The sequence below is a fragment of the Helianthus annuus genome, chromosome 4 (assembly GCF_002127325.2).
Source record: "Helianthus annuus cultivar XRQ/B chromosome 4, HanXRQr2.0-SUNRISE, whole genome shotgun sequence".
Classification (NCBI taxonomy): Eukaryota; Viridiplantae; Streptophyta; class Magnoliopsida; order Asterales; family Asteraceae; genus Helianthus; species Helianthus annuus.
The window spans coordinates 156306201-156316588 of record NC_035436.2 but is presented as its reverse complement, the minus strand read 5'-3'; the positions used below and the strand labels follow the sequence as shown (position 1 = coordinate 156316588).

The 10388-nt window shown below is 37.6% G+C and overlaps 1 long non-coding RNA gene across 2 annotated transcripts; it reads left to right on the top strand.

Annotated features, from left to right (window-relative positions):
- Window positions 1-3019: 3019 nt before the first annotated feature.
- LOC110934913 lies at window positions 3020-10154 on the top strand. Of its 2 annotated transcripts, none has more exons than XR_004890344.1 (8): window positions 3020-3207; window positions 4025-4099; window positions 4799-4895; window positions 8771-9020; window positions 9114-9188; window positions 9392-9438; window positions 9685-9766; window positions 9856-10154. It is a non-coding gene; the product is annotated as an uncharacterized LOC110934913 (long non-coding RNA). The 2 variants fall into 2 exon arrangements; XR_002588720.2 differs by having other exon boundaries at window positions 3566-4099.
- The last annotated feature ends 234 nt before the right edge of the window (window positions 10155-10388 follow it).

Here is a 10388-nt window from a genome sequence, read left to right as displayed (position 1 = left end):
ACAGGTTCTAGAAGGATTCTGGTGCACGTAATCATGGTTGCGAGTCGGAACCCTTGGTTGCGACTCGAGACCAAAGCATGATGACTCGAGACGGACTTCAGGGACTCGATACCAGCAAGGTCTCGACTTGAGACGACATGATCTCGACTCGAGACTGGGCTCGAGACTCCTGAGATTGCGACTCACAAGCAGCACACTCGAGACCAAAAACGTGATTCTTCGAGATCTCCCGGTTGCGACTCGAGACCGTGTATTCTCGAGTCGAGACCACCCTTGTCTCGACTGGGCTGCCTACGTGTTATTGGGCCACGACTTGTTGGGCTATCTGTTGACTGGGCTGCATGTGTTTCCGTTACTGTTTGTTTGTAAAAATGTTAGGGCAGGCCCAATAACCCAACTGTTTGAATGTATGCATGCCAAGTGTGTCTATACGTGTTCGCTATACGTGATTACTTGTACCCCAACTTGACCTATATTTGGTAACCATGCTAGGACGTGGTGACCAACGTGATTGACCGGGTAATCAATCTACCGAGCAACCCAAGGTGAGTTCACAACCTAAAGCATGCGTTCCCGGTGGTTTGGGAAACGGAACTAAAAACAACACTATCCCCTTATGAGGGATACAACTTACTTTTCTTCCCTTGTTATTGGGAACCTTTAGTTAATTACTGTTTATACGGATTGCAACAAACGGCAGTAAACGAAACTCTATCACTCAAGTCCCTACTACATAATACCGATTAGTCGCCGGGGCCAGGCGAACGGGTTATTAGTTGATAGCGCTATTTAGGTCTTACCAACCTCACACCGTGCCATGGTATGGGATCGGTCGTGAACTAATGTACTCAGGCATCCGTCAATGATGATAGAACATTGACATCGGGGCATCCTGCGGAAACGCAAACGGTTACCTAGTGTTCGGTATTGGAAAAACAGTTTAGTCGCTAACTTTTGGGGTAGCTCCCCATGGCATGTATAAACGGATAAATTAACTGGTGAAACAAGTTTTTGGTAATTAAAACTGGACAACTAGTGAACTCGCTCAACATTATTGTTGACACCTTACTGCATGCTTTGCAGGTAACCAGTGACTGAGGAGCTTGCCGCTTGGGGATGTGTAGTGTTCGTCTACCCCTGTGTTGGGTGTTAAATAAACATGAACTATGAACCTTGTTTTAAACTGTTTTACTTATGCTTCCGCTACTTACTACTATTTGAACTTAAAACTTTAAGCTCTGAACGTGATATTTGCTAATCGTATGGTTAGTAAGTATTACTATGGTTATTAATTCAATTATTCAGTATAATTGGTGGCTGGATCCTGGTCAGTCACGCCCTTAAGCGGATGGTACTCCGCAGGTGGAATTTGGGGGTGTGACATCATGGGCAGTGGATTTTTCTTCAAGCACACGAACGAGAAGGTCATTGGTTAGGGTGCCATACTACAAAAAGAATGCCATTTAGTGGCACACACTTTTTGTGGCATTTACATTTTGTGCCACTAATATAGGTTTTAGTGGCACTTTGTGTATGCCATATTTAGTTAGCACACAATTTTAGTGGCATTTTGCTCTTGTGCCACTAATTTAAGGTTTTAGTGACACTTTTCATATGCCATTGAAAAGTTTTGCATTAGATCCCACATCAAATCACACACTTAATAATATTGATGCCACAAAAACTTGTCAAAAATTTTCGTCAGTTACATAAATTTATATTGCACACTTTCTATACATTTTAAAACTATCAAATACCATATTTCCAATAAAATTTTAATACAAAATAAATATCGAGTAGGTTAAACCAAACATTTTTTTTTGGAGGGTTGCGGGTGAAATTCTCTAATTGTAGTGCTCATAAAGATGTTTTTTTTTTATCTTTCTAATCTGCATAAATAATAAATGTATTCAATCTTACGAGTAGGGGTGTAGACGAGTCGAGTCTAAGCTAGCTTGAGCTCGGCTTGGATTAATTTTGTTTCTAAAGATCGAGTTTGACTCTTTTATTATTTGTTAATTAATTTATATTAATTATAAATAATGTTATTAAAAAATTATATATAGGAATATATGTATATATTTATACTTATTATTTATTTTTCATCGTAATTTAATAAAAAAATATTATATTCATATTAATATATATATAATATGGGTAAGGATAGTGTAAAAAGGGCCTAAAGTGTGAGAAGTGTAAGAAGTGTATTATAACACTATATATAATACTATATAACACCATATAAACACCGTATAACAATATGTAACACCATATAATACCATATAACATTATGTAACACTATATATCATTATATAACAAATATAACACTATAGGTTGTCTGATAGCATGTCTATGATAGATGTATAGTGTTATATTTGTTATATAATGATATGTAGTGTAACATAGTGTTATATGGTATTATATGTTGTTACATATTGTTATACGGTGTTTATATGGTGTTATATAGTATTATATATAGTGTTATAATACACTTCTTACACTTCTCACACTTTGAGCACTTTTTACAGGATCCTCTACCTATATAATATAGTAAATATAAATGAAATAAATAATAGACTCGTTTAGGCTTTTGAGCCATTCCAAGCTCGATAACTGAAGCCGGGGCTCGAGCTCTAGCTCTAGCTCGAACTCATTTAAACTTGGCTCGTTTGAGGTTTTTTTTTTCTTTTTTTTTTGCCGATCTTGAATTGGTCGGCTCCTTTACACACCCTACTTACAAGTATATATTAAATAAGGGGATTAAAAGTTGTTTTATAGATAACTAAATAAAATCAGTTTAATAGATATCAAAATATTATCTCGGTTCAAAGAAAATAAACAAATATTTTTTAGTTTATAGGTATTAAAACTTTGCTAGAAACAATCTCTAGGTTCTATTTTGAATCAAAAAAATACATGACACCAAAAAGAAAAATAAAACAAAAAAAAAAAAAATCAATCTAATTGGTAATTGAAATAACTTTACTTGAGCTGGTTTTGGAACGGTTCCTCCCTAAAATTTATACCATAATAAAAGTTTCCCGCTTGCCACAAAAAGTTCTAAAATTCCCTCCTTGATATTTCCTCCCATACTAAAATTCATCTAGCAAACATCAAATTCTTAGTCGCTTCCACCCCCACCGTGAAAACCCTAAACTGCCTGGAGGGTTCGCATATATCGTCATCATCAAATTGTATACACCTGTGGTATGGTTTCGAACCTCTGTTATGGTGTGAACTATTTAATGTTAAAATTAGGGCTTTTTTATATATTGTAAGCGTGGCTCGATTCTGTTTCTTTATATGTTATTTGGTTGTTGCACTATTTGATGTCAATATTAGGGCTTTTTGTCACATGTTCAATGTGTAATGTGTATTGATAATTGATCTTATCTCCGTCTTGTGGTTATATATCTAGGTTTATATGGGTCGTACTAGTAATATAGGCATGCATAAACATGAATTAGTCAATAATTGAACAGTGAACAGTGATTTGTGCTTAGTATTTTTGAATAAATTATGGTGATCTTATGGCCTAACTGTTTAAGCTGTTTGTTTAAATTAGGGATGTTTCCAGTTCAAGATTTTTGAGCCAAACGGGCAACAACGGTTTTGGATAAACCTATGCTAAACCGGCCAATGGTTTGGCGGTTCCATTTTGACGGTTTGGTGGTCAAAGCAGTTCGGTATTGAGGGTTTTGGCTCACCATTTTTTTTTTGCTTTTTAAAAACTAATCGTGCTTTTCTTCAAGTTGTATATGAAAACTTTATAGAATTGAAAAACAAACTATTGAAATAATCTAACATAATCTTGTGTACTGATGAATCTCTATAATACATACAACAATTAAGGAACTGTGCAGAATATGAATACGTTCTCATTTATTTTAAGAATATATATTTTTATATTGTGTGTTTTGCTAATTATTTATAGGAGTTCACCAGAAGAGTGGAAGATTTAAAGGTGGATCTAATTTACTCAATACTCATATAATGATCTTACTCGGTTACTTTGTGAAACCAGGTAGCAAAAGATCACGGGTTTGAACAAGTATTTCTCATGCTCACTTCTAGGTCAAAAGCTGACTTTGAACCGCAGGTATATGCTTGGTTTAAAAAATCACGCCTTAAGCGCGCTTAAGCACGAAGCGCAACTAGGCGCAGATCTGTGCGCCTTGTGTAGCATAAGGCAAGCAACGTACGGAAAGCGCACACTTTTTGCGATTTTATGGTAAGCGAAAAAGCGCAGACTTAGGTGGCTTTTTGTACAAAGTTTGCTGCTGGCCCATAAAACTTACAATACAGACCCCTAAAGTGACAAAAACAGGCCCAATAGCACACATAAAAGGCCCGATAGCACACAATAAAAGGCCTGATAGTGCCAAAACATATTAGGCAGTAAAAATTAGCGGGATTTTACCTCAATCATCATAACAACTGGAGCCAATTTTACGCATCTGCAGGGATTTTTTCACCAAATCTTCTGGTCGATCATCCTTCTTCTTCATGCAGTTAGTGCAGAATTCCTGCAGATTAGTGCAGAATTCATGCAGTTTAGTGCAGAATTCATGCAGTTTAGTGCAGAATTTATGATGTTTTAGTGCAGAATTCATGCAGTTAGTGCAGAATTCATGCAGTTAGTGCAGAATTCATGCTGTTAGTGCAGAATTCATGAAGTTAGTGCAGAATTCATGTTTTAGTACAGAATTCATGGAGTTAGTGCAGAATTCATGCTGTTTATTGAGATATTTATACGGTTTATTGGTCAGTTATATACTTGTTTTGTTGTTTATTGTAGGTACGTACTTAGAAGCTTCAAGAAAGCATTTGTACTAGATTTCAACCCTCATCTGGCTCCCCCAATGTGGAGACAGCTGCAAGGAGCAGCAACGCAGGTGAATTTTGGTGATACCCTTATTTTATATATACACGCACACATGTAATGACGTATGCACAAGAAAGTTAAATTATGATTTTGGTCCCAGGACAAGATGATAATGTGACCGGTACACGTCCTCGCTGTGACAACCTGTAATTAACGGCTTCTAATAACGCAATTAACAAGTGTTTAAGGTGATAATAAATAGTGTTTAAGGCACGTATTAACTTAATTAGGCCCTTGTTATGCCTAGGAACGCTTATCGGACGTTAGAGTGCGCGTATGAGGATTTTCGAGAAATCTGGTGGATATTAAGCGATAACGAACTGACACCGTACAAACTACTGACAATGCCGAAAAATACAAAGTTTATACATATAATTTAAACTCATGGATTTCGTTTTGCAAAATTATCACGCTTCTAAACGTCACAACACACCTACGTGAATGAAAAACGCAACTGTAGGAACGCACCGGCAACGGAATGGAAGCACCGGATTCGAGTTACGACCCAATATTAATATATTATGATATATTCAGATTTATTATCCGTCGTTGAAAACGGATCGCAAAACGGACACGAAGCGACGAACGACACAGTTTACGCATTTTTAACGCAACCAACGAACGGACGCATTAAACATCAAGTTACGACGTAATTTCTAGCGTTTCGACTCTAAAACTTTATTACACGACATTTTACACCGAACAAGATTCGAAAACGGGCTTCGGATAGTTAACGGGCCACCTATAACACGCGATATTGGGCTTGTGGGCCTTGGGCCCAAGCCCAAAGCCCACTAACCAAACCTAGCTATAAATAACAATGAAAACCCTAATCTCCACTTGGGATCAGCCGTTTTCAATCTCATTCCTTCCTAAAGTCACAAAAATCTTATCCTATCCTCTCATTCCTCTCTTTGTCTGCAATCATATACACACAAGACATACTTCATCTCCTCCAAGCAAATCAAATACACACACATAGAACCATATACAGATGCTTTATCCACATATCCCCATTCACAATAAAACTCCTCTGAGCTCCTACACCCTCTCAATCTCTCCCTCTCGCACTCCAGGGTCGGCGGCCGGTAAAACCGTGAAACCGGCGGATGCCGGTGGCCTTCTCCGACAGCGACACAACCCCCCCTTGACTCCTTGACCTCCGGCGAAGGTGGAGCAGCGACGACGAGGACCCGACGGGTCGGATGTTAGAGAAAACACCACCACAGCGGCGGTGCTGTGGTGGAGGGTGTCGGGGGGCAGCAGATGACGGAGAGAGAGACTGTGAGGAGGAAAGAGGTCAACGGCGAAGAACGCCGTTTCCGGCGACAATCCTCCGCAGGCGGCGTCGGTGGCGTTTCTGGTTCCGACGAGCTTCCGATCGGGCTCAGGTTGTGTTTGGCGCAGAGTTGGTGCAGATTCGGGACGTGTTTGGCTCGGATTCGAGCTATGTTTGGGAAACCGGCTGATAATTCAGGTCAGTGGCTCAAGTGTTCAGATTTGTGTCGGGTTCTAGTCAGGTCAGACTTCGGGTTTCGGATCAGTAGATTCGAGTTTTGGTTCAAAGCTTCGGGTGTCTCGGTTCGGTTCGAGTTCTGGTACGGGTCAACACCAGGTCAAACTTGGTCAAAGCAGATCAAAGACAGTCAACATCAGTCAAAGTCAGTTTCGGCTCGGGTCAGAGTTGGTCAACAGGATCGGCTTGGTCAACGCGGTCAGGTTCAGTTTTGGTGCGGTGCGAGTCGACTCGGTCAAACCTGGTCAACTCAGTCAACATGAGTCAACCCAGTTGACTCGGTCAACTCGAAGGACCCGGTAAAGTTTTAAGCGTTGCGAATTAGTTTACGTTAGACTTTATATAGTTAAACGCGAAACCGAGCTCGACCGATACCCTAGCGCTTAGTTACGTTTTATTTTGGTCGTATTGATAGAATTTTTGATATATATTTGCTTGAATTGGTTGAAGAATTGTTGAGTTTGACAAAATACGACGACTTTTATTGTCGGGTTATTCCAAAAACAGAGGAAACTCTGTCCGATTTTCGTAAAAACCCGAAACCCGACATGTATTTATGGTCTAAAAACGACGCCTTATCGAATTTCGAGATTCTTCATATAAAATAAATACAAATATATAATCTATTTGACGACGTCCTACGATTTACAAAACGAGTTACAAGTTAATGAAATCCGACACTTATTTTACATAAACATAAGGTTTATAAGTGTTTCAAACGGCAACTTTAAACCCTCTTACGCACTAAATGTAGTTTTCACATTTATTTCAAACGTTTAGTCTTCGGAAATCTTATAAAGTAAATATAATCATTTATATTTATTTCAATCGTTAGAACCCGAATACTCTTATAAAAAGAGTTTCATTGTTTATATTCGTTTTAAACATCAATATATCATACCTACTTTTAATTTCGGATTCGTAACATTTTACATATATATATATATATATATGTATGTATGTATATGGACGTACTTGAATAAATATATACTTACATCTTACGAAACTACGACGAATCGTGTTACTATTTCATCTACGCCTTTTATTCACAACTACTAGCACGACATCGCAAGTATATATATTTATATTTGAATATATAAATATATATACCTTAATCATTCGAAAACTAAGTCGATCTCGAGACTTAGTTTTATCCCGAATATATACGGGATCAAATAACCATCGATCGATTATCCTAAGTCAAGATAACAACTACCTTAGGGTCGTTTAATTAACGACTCGGTAGAGCTCGGACACGTAGTTTAGCTACGTTTAAATTAGAAAACTTATAAGTATTCCTTCGTAGGAATGTCATAGGTGCACGCTAGCTAATTCACGGTCTCGGAACGACACTACGGAATCACGCTAAGCTAGCTTTGCACAGGAATGTCAAGGTGAGTTCATAACCCCCACCTTTTCTAGTTTTACATTTTTACAAATGTTTTCGGGGGTGGAAAGACATGCAAGTTTTTGCAAAAACAAACAACTTTTCGATGAACGAAAACTCATACTTTTAAATCGTTTTACGAATGGATTTCAAGGAACTTAAACGGTTTACGAACGCTTTATACTAAACATACCGGTTTTACAAAACACACGCGTATCTACGAAACGTGCATGATTTTCATGTCTAGAGACGGGAATGTCCTAGATACAACAACGAGACTGGGTTTGTCTGCGTACGCAAAACGAGACCACCCAGTGAGTTCATGTTCCCCTTTTCTTTTAAACGTTTTCGGTTTTATAACTCTCGGGGGGAAATACATGTTACTATGGTATGGTTAAGCAACAAAATGAATTAGTAGATCACGTGCGAATAGGCTGATACTTAAAGCACCATTAATCTTGTTTAAGACCACGGAACAAAGGGGGTAGATCTATCGGGTACAGGGCGAGCCCCACTCACGAGTCCTTGTGTGACCACATGGAGTTTCCTTTGTTACCCTCGCCGGGTGGACCGGTACTAAATCACTTACGGGTTGGTGGCTTCCTATGTCGGCACACATATTAATGTCCTAGCTACACATTAATGATCAACATATTCATTTACGCTTTACATATCGGATTTCGACAGCTAAACTTTCAAATGTCTTTAAGATTCATTTGACACAAACTCACAAATACATGGATTTACAAACATTGGTAACGTTTTCAACTTATGTACAAGTAAGAGGACGAGTTGGTCCTACTTACAAAGACTCTCATGGGCTAGACTCAAAACTTTCATATATCATGTCAAGAAAATAATTTTACTATATTTTCTCAACAACTTTGAAACCGGTTATCAAAAAGATTTATTTTAAATCTTTTCAAAACAAACTATGAACTCGCTCAACTTTATGTTGACTTTTTCGCATGTTCTTTCTCAGGTAGCATTATCAAAACTATGGAACGGTTGGAATAGGAGAACCCATGGAAATTCGAGTACCTAGCAGGCGTTCACTGTTTAGAAGTCTTAGCTTATTTGCTTCCGCTGTGCAATGAAGATACCGGTCCAGTCACGCCAGCTCTGATATTTCGGGGTGTGACACTCGCGTCGGGCATGTTTCACATAGTGTAGTTCTTGAGACATTCGGCGTAGGAGAGCAAGATGAAGGCGGCAGTCCAGATGTAAATCAGGTTCTATATTCAGCAAAATTGTTTTCTATAAAGCGGTTTAGTGTGCTTTGTGGAGATTATATTTTAAAACCATTTTTTTGTTTTGCATTTAAGGTGATTGGGGCAGTTCTTAATTTCTTTGGGCAGGGCCTCATCGCTGGTACCAGCACAACGCAACCACACAAGCAGGTGACTTGTGTTTTTTCTTTCATTATGATTTGTGCACATATAATTTAGATTACTATTTGATATATTTTGATTGTCTACTTGTTTAACACATCTTAATACTGGTTAGGCCGAAAATAACATTATGCATATTACCTCATATGTAAAAGATATCTTTTGATCTATTTGTTTGTATTAACTTTAATTCACTTATGCATTTTCTCTAGGTGGCTTTTTTACCAAACAAGATATTAAGAGCCTACTATGTTTACAGGTATGCGTGTGGTCTATTACTCCATCTAGAGGTGTAACTTCTAGTTAGCGGGTTTTAATTGATTAAAAAACCACATCAGTACAAAAAATAGAGATTTCATGCTTAAAGAATATACTTTGGGCATCTTTTGACCCTATTAACCCATTCACCACATTTATAGCAATGTTTTAGTTCATCAATTGACCTGTCTAAGACATTTATAAACTGAAGGGTAAACATTCTCATCATGAACTCTCTTATTGTTAGGTGATGGCAATTCCGACAACCAGGGGAATTGAAAAAACCACCCAATCTTTTAGCTGAAGAGCTTAAAGTGATGTCAAAAGAAGTAAGTTTCCCTTTTATTAACTGCTCTTACATCTTTGATAGCTATGGTTATCAGATCTAATCAATTTAACATGAATTGTGAAATTTCAGGTTGAGTATAGTCAGTTAGTTGGTTGATGTAGCGACAATATGAGTATAGTCAGTTGGCTGATGTAGCGACAATAATTAGCAAGTGTTGGGAACTATGAAGTGGAAATATTACTACTAAGAAAACATTAACACGATGATTATTTAACTCGCATGAAGATTGTGAAAGAGATTCATGAACACTATGAAGTTTTGAGTTTTTATTCATACACTTAGTTTATTTGGGTTATATGTTTGATCATTACACATAGATCGGCACTTATTAGACATTTGGAATCTTTGGAAGATTGATTGAACTTTTAATTGAAGTGATTATTTTATGATTTCTTCGTTTTACAATTTTGTTTTTTTTTAATGTAAATAAATGATAATTGTAATTAATTAAAACTAATATGATAAATGTCAATGGCATGTAATTTGATGTGATTTTTGTGGCAAAAAATATGTGCCACTAAAAGCTCGAAAGTTTGTAGTGGCAGATAAAAAAGTGCCACTAAAAGCCTAAAACCTTTGTGCGGCACATTGAAAGGGTGCCA